Raw genomic sequence first — 21,169 nt, forward strand, 5'->3', positions numbered from 1 at the left:
GACCGGGCGTCCGTCTTAGGGACAGAAAATGCCTCGAGTTGTTGCATGGCACGAGACCTCACAGCGGCCTGCTGCAACCTCGAACCCGCATCTACGCGCGAGGTTCAGGAGAGCGAGCGTCCGTCATCGACACGAAGAGCGCCTCGGGTTGTCGCGTTGAACGAGGCCTCAGATCGGCCTGCTGACATCTCGGGACCCGCCTCTACGCGCGAGGGTCAGGAGACCGGGCGTCCGTCATCGAAACGAGCGCCTTGGGCCGTCATCTTTCACAACACCTCGGCATAAAAATTGTTACAGCGCAAACGCATGCAAGCACAAAGCATCAAGGACGAGACACAAGCGCTGTGTCTCGTCCTTGATACTTTGTGCTTGCATGTGTTTGCACTATAACAATTTTATTACCAAAGCGATACTGCTCGGTTTCCGCTCTTGGCCGTCGTCCCGGAGAATCCACCATTGACCTTTAGCGTGACCTATGTGTGACGTCATGCCAGCTGTGGAAAAGCGGCCCCCCCAACTCGGCTCGTCGCAGTCGTCCCAGTGAATTCTCCACGGTATGTCGGATGATGTGTATAAGGTGAAGCTGTAACGATGTGCTGCAGTTAAGAAGCGGCGGCGGGCGGAAGAAATGGATGAAGAGCGGGAACAACATTTAGCTGAACGGCGTGCATATTATGCAGCCAGGCGAATGCGTTCAACATCTCTTGATCTGGGTGCATCGACAAGTATCATGCATGCTCTCAATGCTGACGCGACTTTGGCGACACCTGATCGTTCGACAGCAAGCCTTATGGATGCTTTAAATGGCGACGATACTGCATCTACACGTTCGATGAGCCGTATGGAACTCTACAACCTGAACAGAAGGTTGCGTTCGCAATCCACTAGGCTTAGCCAAGCTAAGCCTCTGCCAATTTTTTTATGTCATGTATGCACCAACTCACCCGAAAGAAGTTTTAATGACAACACCTGGGAGCGGCCTGTTGCCTTCTACGGAGCAGTGGGCCGTCCACCTTTTCCTGCCCCGTACTGCTTTGTCTACTTTTCCACGCCGCTCATCCTTTTACCAGCGAGTGTTCCACCTCAAAGACTCTACGAGTCTCACCAGACTCCGGACTTCAACCGCAACCTCGTGAGACTATATTCTTTTTTGCTGGTTACGGACAACCTTGCATGCGTGGTACCAGTTGAGAATATTCTTCGTGTTTACGGGCCGTGAAATATAATTGTCGTGTGTTTTCTAATCATGCACCGTCTCCTACATCTTCCTTGCGTCACACGCCTTGCAACGTGGCGCTGCTAAGCATCACATATCTGCCGTTCATGACAGGACCACTCTTACGCTATCGAGGAGAGCATCACATTGCATATGCGTGCCTGACGGGTGAGGATGGAGACAGACATGCTTACGGCAATTGGAAAAGAACTGGGGTTGACTGGCCCGGTGTTGAAACTATGGTTAGACGAAGAACGCGCACGTGGAAGAGGAGCACGTGAAGCACGTCTGGCTGAACACAATGCAGCAAAAGAAGCTGATGCCGAAGCGCTAGCTGATTACAGGCAGAAAGGGAAGCGCTCGAGCTAAAGCTAAAGTTGAGGGAGTTAAATGCGGCATTGCGTAGCGTGACTACTGGGCAGGTTACAGAGAGTGTGCACGCAGGCGCTACCGAGAGCTACGAAAGTCCGCACAAACTAATCCCAGTCTTTAAAGAAGAACGCGATGAGTGGGATGCATACATTCAACAATTTGAGGGCCTCGCAACGAGCCAAGGCTAGCCACAGGACAAATGTGGCCTATCGCTAAGCCTCTGTTTGACAGGCGTAGCTCTAAGGGTATGTCGGCAGAATCATGCCATGGCCTATGGGCCACTAAAAAAGACGCTTTTGGAACGCTTCAGGTTCACGGAGGAAGGCAACCGAAACAAGCTTCGGTCGGTGAAACCTGATAATTGGCAAACTGGTAGACAGTTTGCCGGTCGTCTATTGGGATATTTTGATCAGAAGTGGCCAAGACGGACGGGACATATGTTCTGCGGGGCAAGATAGTCTCAGAACAGTTCCTGATGACTTGCCATGAGAAACTGACAGTCTTCCTGAGAGAACGGAATTGTCAGGGACTTTCCAAGCTAGAGGAAGCTACTTATCATTACCTGGAGGCGCAGGGGTTAGACAAACTTGGCAAAGGTAAAAACGAGGGAACCTAGAAAGCCACCAGATCAAGCTCCAACCGCTTAGCGACAAGAACAGAAGACCACGCTGCTTTCTTTGTGGTAAACACGCTCACAGAGCTGCTGAGTGCTGGACCAGTACGAAGGGTCCAAATAGAAATACATCTTTCGACGGAAAGTGCCGCCGCACTGGGCATATGACAGGGGACTGCACCAAAAAAGCCAACAGTATCGAGAAGGCTTCGGGCTCGTTGCAGCAAGTAGACGTGTCCAAGGGCGTAACGAAGAGGCGCAGACATTGTGTCGCGTTCAGGCAGTTCGCAACGTGGGAGAACGCAAGGGCATGAACGAGGCAGAAAGTCTATGCCCACTTCCGAAGGTGTACTAGAAGGACATCCCGCCATTGGCTTGTGAGATACGGGATGCGACTCGATTATTGTCAAAAGGACCCTCGTACCAGACAGTAAGCTGACAGGAAAATTTTCCTCAGTCTGTCTTCTGGACAGAAAATCGTTGAAACTACCTGAAGCAAACGTAGAGATCGCGTCACTGTTCTTTACAAGCAAGACTTGGGTCTTATGCCTGGACAAGCCTTTATATGGCATTTTCCTGGAAAATGTGAAAGGTGTGCAGAATGTCTCAAATCCTGAGAATGAATGGAGAGAGAGAGAGAGAAAACTATCTGGTCCATTAAGGGTTTAGCGTTCGGTCTTCGTCTTCATCGCTGCAGACGCTTGACCTTCTTAGCAGGGTTGGGCCCCTAGTCCAGGGCTCCACGTAGCCGCGCTGCTTCGCTTGCGTGCTGCACCATTGCCCTGTGGGCGGCCAGCTCGTAGCTAGCGAGCCGGCTCTCCCACTGCTCCGCACTCGGGGTTTTGTGTTGGTGGAATGTGTAGTTACGTTTACACTCCCAGGTTATATGGTAAAGCGTGGGGGTTGCCCCGCACCACGGGCAAGTGTTCCTAAATTGTGTAGGATACATCCTGCTTAGTATATGTAAGTTAGAGAAGGTTCCAGTTTGCAGCCTCCGCCAGTTAGGTGCTTCTTGGTGTGTTAAGGCTTTGTGTGGCGGGGAGTATCTAATTCTCTTGCCTCTGTGGTAGTTCAATAACTCTGCGGATCTCCACGGTGAAGGGCTGTCCCAGGGCGTGTGGCCGCTCAACTCGGTACGTGATCTCACGAGCCAAGCTGTCTGCCCTTTCATTTCCTTCTATCCCATGTGTGCCGCAATCCAGATTAGTTTATGGGTTGCGGTGTGTCTGAGCTGTTCTGCCTTGCGGAAGATAGCTAAGGCAGCCCTGCAGATTCTACCCGTTCTGTAGTTCCTGCATGTCTCTTTTGAATCCGTTAAAATGACTATTGATTTGTCTTTTCGATAGCCCTCGGCCGCTGCCAGCGCAACAGCGACTTCCTCCGCTTCCACTATCTTGGCGCTACGTATTGTTGCGCAGGTGATTAGCTTGCCTGCGTTGTCAACCACTACCGAAGCTGCCTTAATGTAATTTATATGTCTATTCCATGGATACTGTGTTGCATCTGTGAAAACCGTGTTTTCTAGCTTGGCTAAATGCCTTTCCACATAATCTGCCCGCGCCTACCTTCTGGCCGCGTGGAGATTTGGATCCATGTTTTTCGGAATGGGATTGACCTGCAGGGTCTTACGGATCTCGTCGGGTATATCGGCGGATCGATCGGGATGCCTCCTTGGGTCGTGACCTAACCTTGTCAGGAGCGCTCTTCCCGTAGCCGTGTCTCTGAGTCGGTGAAACTGTGTTCCAAGCTGTGCTTCAGCTAGTTCGGCGAAGGTGTTGCTAAAGCCTAGCTGTAGCAGCTTGCCGTTCGGTGTGTTTCTTGGTAGGTGAAGTGCCGTCTTGTAGGCCTTCCGCAGGATTGTCTCTGCTTGTTCCGTTTCGCTCTTGATCATGGGGTGGTATGGGAGCGAGTAGATTACACTGCTGATTATGAGGCTTCTGACGAGTTTTAGCGCGTCGTCTTCTTTTATCCCATGCCTTCCGTGGGAGACTCTGGTTATCATTCTGCCAACTTGTTCAGCCGACTTGCTGAGCAGGCTGAGTGTGTGGCTGCATTTCCTGCTTGCTTGTAGCAACATTCCCAGGACTCTTATCATGTTCCTCTCCGGGATGTATTGCCCCTCCAGTTTCACCTCGAGCGGTGCATCAGTGGGGTGTCTTCCTACCCTCAGTAGCTCAGACTTCTCTGTAGAGCAGGCTAGTCCTCTTTCCTTCACTTATCTTTCTACGCAGTTAGCTACTTGTTGTAGCTTCTCCTGTTTCTCTCCCACGGATCCATGGTTGACCCAGACTGTGATGTCGTCTGCGTACATCGCGTTCTGGATGCCCTGGATTCTGCTGAGTTTTTCTGCTAGGCCGATCATCCCCACATTAAAGAGTATGAGCGAGATGACCGAGCCTTGGGGTGTGCCTTTGCTTGGGGTGGTGAAGACATCACTCCTCAACTCCCCTAGTTCCACTGTGACCGTTCGGTTGGCCAGGAAGTCTTCGACGTAGTCATGGATTCTTCTCCCGCAGTTGGTGTTATTTAGCCCCTCCATTATAGCGGCGTGGCTGACGTTGTCTAGGATAGGATAGGAATAACCTTAATAAAGTGCCGGCTAACGACGATTTAACGAGTCGTGACGCTGGCCAAGCGTCGACCCGGGGTTATACCCTACTCTGCACTAGCCCAGTTGGGCCCGTTTGTAGTGGGTCATGAGGCTTGTGCTTTTCGAGCGCACCCCGGGCCTGCTGGACGGCCCATAGTTGCGAGTCCTTGTCTGCAGACTGCAGTGCACACTGAAGTTCTGGCGTGTAAGTCCTGGAGGTAGCTGCCATCGGGAAGCTGGTACAGTCCCACATGATGTGCCATTGGTTCGCCGGACCCGCTGCACAAACACCGCACAGCCCACTCGGATAGAGCTCTGGGTGAAGCACGTGCAGCATTGCGGGGGCGAGGAGTGACGCGGTCTGTATTTGTCTTAGGATTACACCCTCCTCCCGACTTAGTGCCGGGTGGGGAGGTGGCATTGTCCGTCGAGCTAAGCGGTAACACTTGGTTACTTCGGCATAACTAGTCAATCTGTCCTTGGTTTCGAACCACCACACGGAACGGTCACTCTCGGGGGCGCGGAATTTAAGCGCTCACGCCGCCGAATGGGCCGTCTCGTTGTGGTTCGGTGAGGATGCACACTCGCCGGCGTGCGCCGGGAACCACTTGATACGGATGGTGCTGCCGCGGTCTTGAAGTTGGAGCTTGCCGATGATGCCGGTCGCCGGCGCGCATATTCGCCCCTTGGCAAAGTTGCGCACGGCATTCCTCGAGTCGCTGAGCACGGTGCGACACTCGGCCTCGGTGATCGCCAGAGCGATGGCAACCTCCTCGGCGTCTGTGGCATTCGTGCACCGCACGCTCGCTGCCGTTGTCTTGGTGCCGTTAGGCGCCGCAACGACCACTGCCACGAAGCCTTCCCGCTTGTATTCCGCGGCGTCCACGTACCGGGCGTGCGGGTCTTGGGCGTGTTGCTCAGTGAGGGCCTTGGCCCGCGCCTGCCGCTGTTCTTGGTTGTATTCTGGGTGCATGTTCTTCGGGATGGGGTCCACGTAAATGTGGGCCCGCGCCTCATTTGTGATCTCGCATGGTTGCCGGCTGGGAGCTTGGGGGTTGTAACCCAGGGACGTCAGTATGCTGCGGCCCATCTTGGTGGTAGAGAGGCGCTCGAATTGCGCGGTGAGCTGCGCCTCGGCTATTTCTTCTAGGGTGTTATGGACGCCGAGCTGCAAGAGCGGAGCCGTACTCGTGGTCTCCATTAAACCCAGCGCCGTCTTGTAAGCCCGTCTGATCCGCGTGTTGATCTTGGGCCTGCCAGTGACGTGCCAGTTAAGGTAGGACGCAACGTAGGCGATGTGACTGATCACGAACGACTGGACAAGGCGCACGAGACTGTCTTCACGCATGCCCGCCCGTCGTGTAGAGACTCGATGTATGAGCCGGATGGCATCCATTGCCTTGGTGGTAAGCTTGTTGATGGTCTCGTCGTTGCGGCCGCTCTTGTTGAGCAGCAGGCCCAGGACCCTGATCTTGGGAACTTCGGGGATGCGTTACCCCGACACAGTCACAATTTTGATGTGATCACACTCCCGAAGAGGAGCGTGCTTCCGTCCCGGTCGAAGCGGCGTGACGACGAACAGCTCGGATTTGGCGAGCGAGCACATTAGGCCTGTGCCATCAAGGTGCTGCTCGATGGCGGTAACCGCCGCTTGCAGCTGTTAGTCGATGCTGGCGTCGGTGCCGCCGGCCACCCACAGGGTAATGTCGTCGGCGTAGATCGTATGCCGGACGCCGGCCCCGCTACTGCCCTCGCTACCCCGATCATGACGAGGTTAAAGAGCAACGGCGATATGACCGAACCCTGTGGAGTACCCGTACTGCCGAGCTTGTGTTCGGGGAGCTTCCGGTCTCCGGCGTACAGCTCTACCGTGCGGTTCGTCAAGAAGTCTTGAATATAATTGTAGCTCGTTACCCCCATGTTGAGTCTTGATACTTGTCCTAATATGGCTGAGTGTTTGACTTTGTCGAATGCACTTTGTAAGTCGAGACCCAGAATTACTTTGCTGTCTTGTGTCTTGTTCTCGACGATTTCTTGTTTGAGTTGTAACATGACATCTTGTGTGCTGAGTCTGCGCCGGAAGCTGATCATCGTGACAGGATAGAGGACTTCCTCCTCTAGTATTCCTGCCACCGGTTGGCGACCACGTGCTCCAGCACCTTGCCCACGCAGGACGTCAGCGAGATGGGACGCAGGTAGCCGATGTCCAGTGGTTTGCCCGGTTTCGGAATCAGGATCGTTCTTGCAGTTTTCCACTGTCGGGGGAGCTTGCCCGAATGCCAGCATTCATTGAAGTAATCGGTTAGGGCCTCTATCGAAGCGTCGTCCATGTTGCGTAGCACCTTGTTTGTAACGAGATCTGGGCCGGCTGCTGAGCGGGTGTTGAGCTCGTGCAGCGCTACCCGTACCTCTGATATGGTAATGTCTCGGTCGAGCCACGCGTTGGGCAGCCCCCCATACGGCGGGTGGGTTTCCGTTGGCGTGTCTGGCAGATACTTGGCTTCCAGGCTCCTGATAACAGCGTCTTTTCCTTGTTGTGTGATGGTGTGCATGAGGCGGGCCAGGCGGTCGCGCTGGTTTGACGAGGTGCCGAAATAGATTCCATGTACAACTGCGATGCAAATCCCTGTCAGCTCGGTTGCAGATCTCGTTCCATTGTTGACGGCACAGTAGCCTGCAATGTTGTTCAATGGCCCTATTTAAGTCAGCCACCTTCTTCCTCAATTTACGATTCAGCCGGTGCTGCTTCCAACGCGCCTGTATCGAACGTTTGGCCTCTATCAGATGCGCCAGGCGGCTGTCCATGAGGATGACGTCCTCGTCTGTTTCTATGGTCTTTGTGGCTGAGCGCACTGCATCGCGGAGTTCCGCCGTCCAGGTTTCGATCTCTGTGATGTCTTGTGCTGTGGTGAGGCGCCCCTTACGGAATTCGTCCCAGTCCGTCCACTTATGTATAATGGTATGTCTCCGTGATTGGTTGGGTATCGTAATTTCGAGGATGTTGTGGTCACTGCCCAGGTCGACGCCCGTGTTGTGCCATGTTACTTTGCCCGTGTGGTCATTTTTTATGAACGTAAGGTCTGGTGTGGTGTCTCGTGCTACGGATTTGCCGATGCGGGTAGGTTGCGCGGGGTCCGTGATTAGGACACATTTGTGGTCCAGGGTATCCTGTAATAAGTCCCGTCCCTTGACCGTGTCCTTCACATAACCCCACGCTCGATGGGCGGCGTTGAAGTCCCCTCCGATCAGCAACGTGTTGTCTCTGGCTTGGGTGCTGGCTGTGTGTAGTAGGGTCTTGAATTTCTGTGTTTGGTGCCTGGGTTACTGTAGATGTTGGCGATGAACAGGCTGCCTTTCCGTTGTTTGCTTGGGATGATTTCGGTGAAGCCGTATTCCACCCTGCTGCGGCCGTGTTTGAGTTGGTGCTCGACGAACGTGAGCCCTTTGCGGACGAACGTGCAGACGCCCCGTCCCTCCGCTTGGCTAACGTGAGCGCGATACCCAGGGAGGGTGGGGTTCACCGTCGCCGTTTCTTGCAGTAGTATAATGTCGGGTTTCTTGTTTACTGTGGTAATATGTTGTTGCAGCACTGCTTTCTTGTTGTTGTAACTGTGGCAGTTCCACTGCCAGACCGTAAGGCCCGGTAGCGATGCTATTGGGGATTGGTTTTGGGTCATAGTTGTGGCGAGGGTGGGGCTTGCGTCTGTTCTTGGAGGTATGGGTGTTTGGCGAATTCCGCTGAAAAGATGGGGCTGCGGACTATGGGCTTGAGGGTGTGTTCAATGAATTCGAAACGCTCTTGTATGGCGCGGAAGGACGTGGTGATTAGTTCCTCCAGCCGTGCCAGTCGTTGGTCGGTCACGGCAGCCGTGCTGGCGTAGGTGTTGGCGAGCGCTTCAATTTTGGCTTCGAGCTGAGTTTCCAATTGGGTCAGGTCCTTGTTATGTCATGATGAAGTGTGTGTTCGTTTCTTGGTGGTTGGGTCAGTCATCTTCTCCTCCTGGGGCGCGTCTTGGGTTTTGTCCATTGATTGTATACCTTGGTGTGATGGCGTGTCGGTGGCGGGTGTAGGTGTCTCGGGTGACAGAGCTGGCACTGTCCTTGGATGGGCTTGCTGTGCTTGAAGTTCTTTCTTGACCTCGGCTAGCTCTTCGGCAAGCCGGCGCGTGGTTTCCACCAGGGTCGCATTGGTTGCGCGGAGTTGTTCGAGTTCCTTGTAGTAGGGGCTGGTAGTCCACGCCTGCCAGCTGCTCGGTGTGCTTCGGCCACTAGTGGCGCTGTTGGAGCTGGCGCTGCTGCCTTTAACTTCGCCCTTGGCTACGTCGGCCCAGCTGACTTTGTAACGGGAGTGCGATCGCTTTGCGCCGCAGCTGTTCCTGTCCGACGAGTCACGGCAGCGGGATGCACTACGCGAGGCATGACGGGAAGCGTAACGTGATGCGTGGCGTGAGGCATGGCGCGACACGCTGCGGGATCCGCCACGGGAAGCGCTGCGCGAGCGGGAGTGTCCTAGGCGTGGAAAGGCGCTTGATTCGAGTGCTTGCTTTCGCTGTTCTTCGGCGTTACGGCGTTCCCATCGCCGTCGCCGCATGACGTACGGAACCTTGTATTTGGCTCTGCAGAGGCGGTCTCCAGTGGGGTGTTCTTCGCCACAGAGCTTGCACTTGGGGACACACTTGTGGCCCTCTCTGGGATTAGAAACATCGCATGAAAGACAAACAAGTACGTGTGGTGTGGGGCGCACGTCGCGCCTGTGGCCGACCTTGCCGCATACTTTGCACACTTCTATTTGCTTCCTGTAGAGACTGCACGGATAGAGCGTGGATCCATAACCCACATACTTGGGAACCTTGATACCGTTGAACACAACGATTATTGTCGTCGTGTTCCCGATACGCTTCGCTCCCACGGCGAGGGGGTTGTACTTTGTAACGATCTGCTGCATTATTTCGGCTTCGCTGTCCTCGACCGCTATGCCCCTGATCACGCCCTTGACTGTGTCGTGGGCGGTCGTTCCGTAAGCGCTCGCTTCGTATATTTTGCCTTGGACGTTGATAGCTTGTATTCGAGCATACTTGTTCGCTCGCTCCTCACACGGATTGCTGAGCACCATAATGTTCTGATGGATATTGGGACACGCCATATCCTCAGCTCGATCTGCCTTCTCAATTCCCGCCGCCGCCATGATTGCAGTAGCCCCGCATGCAGCTCCCGCCTTGGAAATATCGAGCCCTCCGCGGGGCCGCACGACAATCTTAATTTCTTCCGCAGGCATTGCGGGCATGCGAACCACCCGAATAACTGCGGTCCTGACGTTCTTGTTGAAGTTAATCTTCTGCTGAGACCTCGGAGTATCGGTACGAGAATTCGACTCACCCAGCGTTGCATGCAGGCGTGTTCGGCTCGTCTGCCCTCCGTTGTGCAGCCATCCGGGCGTGCGATGAAATTCCTCGGGCATAATTTCTTCTCCCTCTACTTGCACGCACATTTGGGAAACCTGGGAACCGTGACTCAAAGCGGTGGGGAAAACCTCCACATTGTCGTGGCAGTAGCACAGCTGGCTAGACCTAGCAAGCCTTGGCTTCGCTTAAGCCTAGCAATGCCTATTGGCGGTGAACCCGGTAAAGTCCGATAAATCGATGAAAAACGCACCTTTGATAGAAAGTCGGGTGTCTGAGGATAGCGGATACCTTCACGATCACAGTGGTACTAAAATCTTCGGGATCCAAACTAATTAGCACTGCGAAAGCGGGCATTAACGACGGAGCCGATATGAGCGCTTCTTTGTCAGCAATGGCTCATACACTCAAGAGCCTGACGTTGTCAAAAGCACCTTTTATATTGACACGTGTACTTATCTCTATCGGGCGACCACGTTTCGCCGCCGAACAAATGTTATCTCACAGCGCGGGACGCGCCTGCATGTATCCGAAGTTTCTGGAAAGTTATCGATGCTTCTATCCGCTGTCTGTTGTCGCCGAACCTTGTATTATCTGATTTCATCGCGTGAGGCGAATGGTGTAGAACTTTGTGGAAGGCACGCGGGTCCGAACGATTAGACTGGGACATTCGACGACTGCTGTATAAAAGCCGACGCGCTTGACCCGCAGATCAGATTTTCGACGATCGCCGACTGTGTTCGCCGCTATCGTGGCGCTTTAAGTGTAGCCTGTTTTGTGGGCACAGGTTCGCCCAATAAAAGCTGGTTTTGTCTTTCACAGTACTGCTACTGTGTTCTTTAACGTCACTACCACGTGACATCTGGTGGAGGTGCTAGTGCGTTCATGTACCGAACGCCCCCGCAAAGCCGCGATCCAAGCCCGAAGCCCGAGGACAAAACTAACATCGCCCAAGACCAGCGTGCTAGCCGCAGACTGCAAGGACTGCCCCCAGAGCAAGGACTTCTACCTGAGTCGACAAAGAAGATCGTTGTCAAAGCAACCCCAATGGCTGCCCCAGCGTCCCCCGCTATCCTACAACAACCTCGGGACCCACCGACCTTCCATGGAGCAGCGACTGAAGACCCAGAATCCTGGCTGGAGACCTACGAACGAATCGCGACTTTTAACAACTGGGACTCCGACGACAAGCTGCGGCATGTATATTTTGCCTTAGAAGATGCCGCCAGAACATGGTTTGAGAACCGGGAGGCGACCTTGACGGCATGGGACCTCTTCCGTACCGGCTTCCTGCGCACCTTTACGAGCGTCGTGCGCAAAGAAAGGGCCGAAGCCATGCTGGACGCCCGAGTGCAGCTACCTGATGAGAACGTTGCCATCTTCACGGAAGAAATGAACCGTCCGTTCCGCCATGCCGACCCGGATATGCCCGAGGAGAAGAAAGTCCGCCTTCTCATGCGTGGTGTGAAGGAAGAACTTTTCGGCGCAATGATATGAAGCCCACCGAAGACCGTAGAAGAGTTCCTTCGCGAGGCCACCAGCATCGAGAAGACACTCGAAATGCGGAACCGGCAACTCAACCGCCGTACAAGCTCTACCCACTACGCAGGAATTCAATCACTGGCCACGGACGATCTGCGTGAGACCATCAGGGCCATAGTGCGCGCAGAACTGCGCAAGGTCTTGCCTTCGTCGCAGCCTCAAGTGGCCTCGATCGCCGACATCGTGAAAGAAGAGGTGCACCGATCGCTTGGAGTTCCTCAGGTGCAACCAGAATCACCACAGCCCCAGCCGGAAGCGATGACCTACGCCGCCGTCACACGCCATCAAGGCCCCCCTCCGCGACCGCGCCAGGGCCCGGTGACGCCGCGATTCCGTCGTCCGCCGCCGCCGCCGCCGCCAGCACGCCCACCCGCCACCCAGCGCACCTACGCGAGGAAGACGGACATTTGGCGAGCCCCCGACCACCGCCCGCTCTGCTATCACTGCGGAGAAGCCGGCCATGTGTACCGCCAATGCCCATACCGCGACTTGGGACTCAGAGGGTTCGCCGTGAATGCGCCACGTCCACAGCTTGGCGAGCGCCCACGTGACATCGCCGATTACCTCGCCGCTACTCAGCGGAGCCCTCGACGGCCGTCCCGTTCGCCGTCACCAGGCCGCTACCTGTCGCCGCAGCGCCGACCATACACCGGCCCAGCCCGGGGCCGCTCTGCGAGCCCATATCCGGAAAACTAAAAGCAGCAACCGATGGAGGTGCGGTTGCTGTTCGTCGAACTGACGAAGATCCTCCGCCGCCGACGAAGACGACGAAGAAACCATCTCGACGACCTAATGACGACACGCCGCCGTTCCGACGAAGTCAGGAAGCCAAGACTACACCGACGAAAGACGGCTTGACGACGCGACGTTCCAGCTTCAGTTCAACACGACGCAGCCGTAATCCGACGCCGAGACCTAACTATAACGCCAGACAAAGAACCACCGACCTCGACGTTCTTCTCGACGGCCACGCTGTTACCGCCTTAGTGGACACAGGGGCTGATTACTCCGTCATGAGTGGACACATCGCCGCCCAGTTGAAGAAGGTTGAGACTGCATGGGAAGGCCCTCAAATTCGCACCGCTGGAGGACACCTGATTACGCCGACTGGAATCTGCACGGCAAGAATAACCATTCATGACCGGACTTACCCTGCCACCTTCGTTATCCTCCAACAGTGTTCACGAGACGTCATTCTAGGTATGGATTTTCTGAACCAACACGGCGCAATCATCGACCTGAACTCGAAGTCAATAACGCTGTCGGAAGATAAAGTAATACCGCCGGAGAGCCCTCGTAGTCACCACGCCTTGAGTGTGCTCGAAGATCAAGTGAGCCTCCCGCCTCGCTCCAGCATTGTTATTTCGGTCGGCTCCGAAATACCCGCTGACGTAGAAGGTGTCATCGAAGGCGACCAACGTCTACTGCTAGACCGTGAAATTTGCGTCGCAAGAGGGATCGCTCGACTGCACGGAGGGAAAACTGAAGTGTTGCTGACAAACTTCAGCCAGGAGTTCAAGCACATCAACAAGGGCACGACGATCGCGTACGTCGAGGAAATTCTGGAAACCAGGGGTGCTATGCAGGATGCGCCGAGTTTGGCGAAACTCGGGATCTTCACGAGCTCTGGCGACACCCCAAGATGAAAGCACAAATGGTACCGAGACACAGTTCATCTTTCGACAAGCCTCCAGTTTCATTGGTTTATCTAGATTCACTCTGGGTGGCTATCATTCCTTGGGCGTTGCCTTCTGGGCGGTCGACAAACTGGGGCTCACGTGATCATACCGTCGGTGCATGGTCGCGCCTTCTTTCACTTGTTTGTCGTTCCACCGAGTGCATTACACGCACAAGCGAGCTATAAAACAAATGCATTTAATACAATATTATTAGTTAGTTTGACGTGGTTTAAAAGCATTTTAAAGCTTACAAGATGTACACTGAATGTGTATTAGACTAATTTGTAATTTAGTACGCTTCGCATTATACCACGAGGGAACGCTGTGGTGGCGTCATCACATACATTCATCGGGCGAGCATGGCGGCTAAACATCGAAGAGGCCCAGTGTAAACAAACTCGTACAACGAGCTTGCAGTGCGCGACGTAGTGATCAGGCTCGACAATGACCACTATTTCTTGGATAGTTCTGTTCCTCCGTGAGCAATCTTTACGTGCACCCCGAAAGACTGCGAATAGCTTAGGCGATTTTACAGATCGCAACGCGTACCTGCTGTTCACGGCACAATCCTGAACAAACAACTTATCCGGTGCTGCTTCTGTGAGTGCGCTGAGTTCCTCCACTCTGAGTGACTGCGAGCGTCACGAATATTGCACAGTGTGTGCAAAAGGAAGACAGCCGATATAGCTACGATGCGACAAGGAGGTGGTGCCGACGATGGATCTCGCAACACAGTGACGGAGGCATCGACAAACTGCAGATAAGTATATTTCTACTGTTTCATATTTAGCATAATAATAGTGCACGGATTAAGTCACTTTCGTAGTAACGAACTAAATGTCCAGCAGTTTAAGAAAGCCATTGAGAGCCAATGAGTGTTTGTGCTTTTACATGTACGTTGGCCCGCGAAAATATGGAAAAGATAAAGGTAACCTTCACTAACTTAGTGATATAACAGAAATTCATCAGTGACATTCAGCCCCCAGAATCTATGGAAGAGTATCTTTATCCAGGTAAAATATCAATAGCAGGTACTGATATAAAGCAGGAAACTTATACAAAAATTTCATGGGTTGAACAGCACATGGGAGGCATTCCCGCATCGTGATCGCCACGTTACCGATATCCTTGAAAAATGTTAAGAATCGTTGCATTCTACCGGTTATGCAATATGGGACATAAACCTGGAGGTTAACAAAGAAACCTGAGAAGTCGAGGACTGTGCAGAAAGCGAAGTAACAAAAATTGTTGGAGATAGTATTAAGGCAGGAATACAGTGGCGTAGTAAACCGTGGCAACTGATATGCTAGTTGAGATTAAGAAAAAAAATGGAATCGGTGGGCAGGCCATGCACGTCTTCAATCACTTGTTGCCAATTTACAACAGGTGATTAGATAAGCGTGACAGAATGGATGTCAAGGAGAGACAACTGCAGCCGAGAATGGTAGAAAATTACGTAATAGGACAAAAATATGATGTTTGTATGCATAGGATGCAATCAGCTTGCATAAGACTGGATTGTAGGGAGCGCCATTGATTTTGCAGGGAACAAAAATAGGTTTGTGGTGCTGACAGTAGAGACTCGTGAAGGTTCGAGGACACCTCAGCTGTTGGCACACTAATAAACATTACAATTGGCTCTGAAAAAAAAAACAACCCGTTATGAAAAATAAAGCAATGTTGTCCCGACAAATTGTTTTATTATGCATACACTAAAGGCCTCCACAGTTAAGGGCAGTTAGTACCAATAGTGCAATGAGCATTTTTATTTGTAAATAATGGTTTATATGCGATTGATTCATTCCAACAATCCACTTTTTTTTGCAGCAAAACATTCTGTTGCTGGAGCCACTCAACCGCCTGGTGGCAGTAGGCGAGCGCCAAGCACATGCTCTTGAGAGTGTGGCAAGGTCCAGAGGGCTGCTCTGCAACAGTAGGATCAGTGCACTCACTGCTTTCCAGTCGAGCCCCCAGAACACACCTTATAAAGGAGCTTTCAGTTTATTATTTTGTTTATTATTCAAGAACATGAATAAAATTATTGCAGTAAACATTGTGCTGTGCATATTGGGACACTTGTAACATGCACTTGATGTCTCTTCAAAATGGGCAAACACGTAAGAACCTGGACCGTGTAAATGAAAAAGACACTAATGCAGCATATACGTCATTGTGCTGTTTGTTCTTTGTATGTGCAAGAATACAGTGGGTGTTGATTAGCCACAAGATGAACGGTGTGTGTATTTCGCAATGAACAACAGGAAACGGCATGACCTTAATAATGCTATCACCTATAGACTGTGCACATGAATGCAACACTCCCCGATTTAAACGTGCCATTACATGCATGTTCGATACCACATATGCTTTAACAATGTCATATATTTTCATATACTAATTTTCACACAGCTTAAGCCCATGCATAGCTCACTTGTGATGTACCCATTTCATAGGCCAAATAATTATACACTTTGTCCTTTTGTGTTGTATGAAAAGCGGCATCCTCTAGTCGGATACAACTTCACAAGACAGGAGAGGCCCCACCCAGATGACCAAAGCGCAGCAGCCGATTGCCTCCACGTCTAAAGAAATAGTCCCTCTCCAATGAGCGGGTATTAGTGCGTCCAGCGGCACGACGTCAGTATAGAGTGTGTGCCCATTGGTGCAGGCTTGTGTTCACCTGCCGTTGAAGTGCAGATTCTGCAGCCTCCTAAAGTTGTATCCAACTATAGAATCACGTAATGCGTTGCACTGGTTGCATAGACTTTAGCAACTTGATAGCACACAATGATCAGGAACAGAAATCTATAAAGGCACCCAAGTAAAGCTGGCTGGCCACACTTTCATTATGAGGGGCTGTAAACAGTTCTCGTCAAATATTCCCATGACATCCTTGAAAAAGAGGTGGTGTTTGGCACTTTAGAATCAAAAACAGATTACAGTGAATGTTGTGTACCTCATTAAAACAAACTGAGCTTGGTTATCTGCACAGCATGTAATGAAAGCATGTGCTTCACATAGGAAACAAAGTGCTCTGTCCAGTACAATTGTCGAGTTCGCTGTAGCACCTATTAAGTCATTAGTGTCAAAATACAAATTTTCAAAGGCCATTCATTTCACCATTATTTTTGTATGTTGGTTCTATCAATTAGTGCTTGTATTACATGAGCAGGTGGATTTGAAAGCAAAGCTTTGTTTGCAAACCTTCACACTTCCATAATTGTGTGGCAAGGCACTGGCATGGTGTCGAATAGCTCACACTTCCTCGGTCCTGCACCAAAGAGGCCCAATGCTCTATTTGAAGTTGGATCGCGCAACAATTCGACGGCACACAAAGAAGAGTAACACACACAGCAGAGCGTTCTGCTGTGTGTATTTCTCTTCCTCGGTCCTGCACCAAAGAGGCCCAATGCTCTATTTGAAGTTGGATCGCGCAAGAATTCGACGGCACACAAAGAATAGTAACACACACAGCAGAGCGTTCTGCTGTGTGTATTTCTCTTCCTCGGTCCTGCACCAAAGAGGCCCAATGCTCTATTTGAAGTTGGATCGCGCAACAATTCGACGGCACACAAAGAAGAGTAACACACACAGCAGAGCGTTCTGCTGTGTGTATTTCTCTTCCTCGGTCCTGCACCAAAGAGGCCCAATGCTCTATTTGAAGTTGGATCGCGCAACAAGTCGACGGCACACAAAGAATAGTAACACACACAGCAGAGCGTTCTGCTGTGTGTACGTATTTCTCTTCTTTGTGTCCCGTCGAATTGTGGTGCAATTCAGCTTCAAGCTTCTATACCGATACGAGTCTTCAACCTCACCAATGATCTAGTTATTAAGCCACAATGGCGCACATCTTTGAAATGTCCCAACACGGATTAGCTCTCCAACAAATCACAAGCATAAAATTTTGCTGCACAGGTGTATGCACGTGCCATATTCTGTACCACTAAACTCGCAAGAATCAAAGGGGCAAGCATTAACCAGCCTTACTGCTGCCGTTACCATCATCATCATGACACCAATAGAAAGACAGTGCTGCGTTTCAGTAAAGGGAGTGCCGGAGGGAAAGGCGTGATAGCAAGGCTTGAGGCTTACAATAAAAATAGCATTTACAAGACATGTTCAATGCCAAAATATGCTGCATATTGCTCATCCTACTTTGGCATTGCGGCAAGCTTTTACACGTTTGAGCATGTCACAGTTTGTGTAATCATTGTTCTAAAGCTGTACAAAAGGTCTATTCGCTCTGCAATCTTTCTTTTATCATGGTGGGTTAAAGACCCACTTTTCATTGGCATCTGCACTACATTTCTCCCGATATGTAATTTTGCCTTGGTGGTTCACATCTTTACACACACTGAGTTCTGCAGAGCATTGGATCTGCATTGTTCTACTGCTGAAGAATTAGAGCCCCATTATGAGACGAAAATATACCATTTGTCCATACAGAATAACGCTGACCCCCCCCCCTAAAAAAAAGTACACTGAACCACTGGCACATGCACCAACAGTGAACACAGCAAACACTCTGAAGTATTTTCTTCATGCAAGCCAGCACACTAAGATTCTCAATGCATTTTCATTTTGCCATAAATGCATAGGCACAACAGGCTTGGCGCGACATCCGCATCTCGCACTGCAACGAATTGTGCAATGCCTTGCTGTTTCATAGTGCGGCCGATACATGACGCATGACCAAAATTCAGCATTATGCATACTAAGTAATTTGTGCTACGTACTAAGTTATCTCATAAAAAACCCCAAGTTCTTTGTGAGATTAGCATTCACAGGGTACTTCACACAATTTGTGATATCCATTTATCTATTTATACTTCATTAACCTCCTTCCCCAAAAAGTGAGCCATATGGAAGGCACCCTGATAGACAAGTATAACAATCGGTAAAAAGTCAGCAACCAGCGAAAAAGTCAGTATCATAGGCTGCCGCATGTGTGACGTCGGTAACACAAAATTTAAGTCGGCTACACAGAAGTGACAACTTTGGCAATATGGTGCGTCTAGACATTGCTTCAATGCTAATCACAGTAACGCTGACATTGAAGGCACCTTAATTCCTACGTACGTTCCGTCGGCATACCCGACTACGTTCGTAATGTTTCCGCGAAGTAAGAAGCGTTCTTTTATAAATGCCCGCTCAGCCGCAGTCTTCGGGAAAGCCAGCCACCGCTTCCGCACTGCCGCATCAAAAAGCGCATCAGACAACTCTGACACAGAGGCTCAGAGTAGTTTGATGACGTCCAATGTAACGCTCGGCGCCGACGCTTCCCTGAAAACTCCCAGTCCCGTAGAAACGGAGGGCGCAGAGGACTTGCTCTTCAACGGTGAGCGAATGAAGCCCGCCACGCTGTCTCCACAGACGAGAGTCTTCGCCTAGCTCGTCACACAGCCAGCACACTGTCTTCGACAGGCCAAAATGACGCTGAAACTCCACGGCGGTCATGTACGCGAACGGGTCCAGACGGTCATACTGACGCTTGCTGCCGCTGGCTGCAATAACACAGGTTGCTGCCACCGCCGCCATGTTCCCGAGTTGAACTCGGAGGGGGTTTCGCGATGTACGAGTTTAGCACGAGTTCGCCTGTCAATCAAAGCCAGAGGTCACGCCCCGCGCGAGGCACGTAACTCTTGTGCGCGCACCCACCACGGTTGGGCCACGCCCAACTTATCTTTCGGCAACAGCGACGCGGTGCCGAGCTGAAAGGCATCAACAATATTCACCACCGACATAAAACACGCACAACACACTGTCATCAGTGATGTACTGCGCACTACTATCAAAAACAAAGCGTTGACTGTCGCTGGCTTATGCATATATCTTCTCGGGCTGAGAAGGCCCCACAGCACGGTTTCATTGCCTGCATTGTGGCGGCGTAGCGCACAGTAAATAATTATCGGCACGTCACTGTAGCTGCTTGCAAGGCGTCGATGTGCAGAGGGCGACGACGATGCTGAGGAGTGCGTATCGCAGCAGTCGTTTGAGATGGCTGCTCTGTCATCGGTGATGTATCGGAGCCACAACGTCGTAAACACCATCAGCGTCCGAGAATCGCTCGCTCTTCTAGACCCAGTGCAATGGCATTTCTTCATCACAAGCACTGCGCACTCAACAGTTCCAACACCTTCCTCAGTTCGAAGTCTCATTTCATAACCGCACACAAGAGCCCTCACCTGCCAAAATGCGATTGCTGCGGTGTCGTTACGATATCCTTCTGCGATCGCTGCTGGCTCCAGCATAAGTAATCCGCAAGCACCTTGGTGCGCACAAAACACTCAAATACTGCGTACATGCGCTCAGAGGCACTTTCACTGGGCAAGCGATGAAAAGCGATGAATTGTGTCGATGGAAAGCACGCACTTCTACGCAATGCATCGCCGAGTCTTCGCGCACAAAGATAAACTGGTACATTTTCACTAAACTGCGTCACTACGGACACTACGGACCGCCATTTTGCATCGACAGCTGTTGCTCCCGTATTTAAGACTAGTGTGTCGTTTTTAGTTGGTAAAGTTGGGGCCTTAAGGCGCCTGCGATGAACAGCCGTACCACGGCGCTGCGTTTCTATTCCCCTAATAGAGAAAGAGTAGTGATCACTGACATTATTGAGAATAGCACTGTAGCGCCCCTAGGCGACTTCTCACCGTATGAACTGCCTCGTGCGTGATACCTCCTTCAATGTATCCGCTTCTAAGCTTTCGTCTCACTGTCGCCACTCGCGGCAAGAAGTGCAAAATTTAATCATTTGCTCGATCTCCGTTTGTCATCACACATTTCTAGCATTCAAAACGAAAAACAGACACTTAAAGAAATAAAAATGTTCGTTATTTTATTTGCTATATTTTAACGTATTCGTTTGAGCGAAAGCGTAGGTGCAAGAATGCGCCGCATGTACCCTGTTCGCGTTCGATGGAGGATAGAAAGATACTTGCCGAAAGAGGAGGCACGCCCTTGACGCGCCCGGGAAAGGCGTGGCAAGCGGCTCACGGCAAGTGTGCAGACAGACAGCGGGAGTCGTCACAGTATTGCTAAGTTGCGATAATCCGTTGATAACAATACGCGGCGCTGGCACGTTTCGTTGTGCAGCCTTGTGCGCTTGAAATGTGGCAGCAGCGTGCCGCGCAGGGTGCGCTCATGTTGTCATACGCGGCTTTTTGTCTACATAATTTTTTGCCTGTAGCTTTTGCGCTTTCCGCGCTATCTCTGTTCACTGACTGTCGTCGAGCAAACTCGGGTAAAACTCGGGTGAACGAGAAACTCGGCGCATCCTGCATAGCACCCCAGTAATGCGTTTGTCCTCTCGGATTCCGCCGCATCTACCGCGACGACCATGGTTCCCGAACCAGACTACGACATTAATCCAAGTCTCCCAGTGATTAAGCAACAGCAGCTCAGAAGTCTGCTCCGACGATACAAAGGCTGCTTTTCGACGTCATCGAGGATTCGACAAACACCAGTCGCCAAGCATCGCATAATCACCGAGGAGTACGCTCGACCACTCCACCAAAGCCCTTACCGAGTTTCGCCGCGAGAACGCGAAGCTATAAGAGAACAAGTCGACGAAATGCTGCGCGACGACATCATCCAGCCGTCGAAAAGCCCGTGGGCATCCTCTGTTGTCCTGAATGGCGCCTTGAACTACGTTTTCCCCATTCTTGGGCATCGTCTCCAGCACCTCTTCTTTAAGTTGCAGAAGCACGTCCTGCGTCGAGAGGTTCGCCATGAAGCTGAACATGGTGTCTG

The sequence above is a fragment of the Dermacentor variabilis genome, chromosome 6 (assembly GCF_050947875.1).
Source record: "Dermacentor variabilis isolate Ectoservices chromosome 6, ASM5094787v1, whole genome shotgun sequence".
Taxonomy (NCBI): Eukaryota; Metazoa; Arthropoda; class Arachnida; order Ixodida; family Ixodidae; genus Dermacentor; species Dermacentor variabilis.